The sequence below is a fragment of the Octopus bimaculoides genome, chromosome 18 (assembly GCF_001194135.2).
Source record: "Octopus bimaculoides isolate UCB-OBI-ISO-001 chromosome 18, ASM119413v2, whole genome shotgun sequence".
Taxonomy (NCBI): Eukaryota; Metazoa; Mollusca; class Cephalopoda; order Octopoda; family Octopodidae; genus Octopus; species Octopus bimaculoides.
Window position 1 is genome coordinate 38,148,241 of NC_068998.1, and position 1,076 is coordinate 38,149,316.

Sequence of the window (1,076 nt, forward strand, 5' to 3'; positions counted from 1 at the left end):
CTAGCCATCTACACTTTTCTCTGCAAAATAGGGGTAGTTTATCATGTTCAGCCTATATTATTAGCATTATTCTGCGATTGAGAATTTAAAATCACTTCTTTAACTTTCTAAGACATCTCAACGCATCTAAAAGCAAACTTCGCTTGTTTATTTACGTTTGTCGTAATTTGAATTTAATATACATATATATATATATGACAGGATTTTTCAGTTTTTGTCTAGCAAGTCCAATCACAAGGTTTTGATCAGCCTATGGCTATAGTAGAAGACATTTACCCAAGGTGCCATGTAGTGGGACTGAACCCAAAACCATGTGGCTGGGAAGCAAATTTCTTACTACACAGCCATGCCTGCACCAGTCACATTTAGAAAACTCGAGTATTTTTAATGCTTCTCACTGGTGCAAATGTACACCCAACTCTATATCAAATCATTTATAATACGCATTTATTATATAATAATACTTTTTAAAATCCGATGTTGTGTCAGGTGATTTTTAGCATCTTATTCCATGCACTGTAGATTGCTATAAAAGTCTAAAATAGTACACATAGAATAAAATCTCCTTTCCTAAAGATTAGATACATAATCTGTTTATGAGTGCTGTTTATTTTATTATTGGCTGTTCATACACGTGCTACATGGCAGTGAAATATGGGCTGTGACTACAGAGGATATGCAAAGGCTTGAAAGAAGTGAAGCCAGCATGCTCCACTGGATGTGCAATGTCAGTGTGCATGTACAATAGAGTGTATGTGTTTTAAGAGAAAGATTGAGTGTAAGAGGCATCAGATGTGGTGTGCAAGAGAGATGGCTGTGTCGGTAGAGTCATGTGCAACATATGGATGAGGACAGCTGCATAGTAAAGAAGTGCCAATCTCTATCTAACTGTGGAAGGAACCTGGAAGACGTGGGTCAAGGTGGTGAAATGTAATCTTTGGTTGCTGAGCCTCACAGAGGCAATGACATGTGATTGAGACTTCTAGCAATTTGCTGTGCTTGAGAAAACATGTCGAGCTAAGTGAAATCTTGGCCAGTGGAGGAGGAGGAGGAGGAGGGGTGAGGAGGAGGAGGAG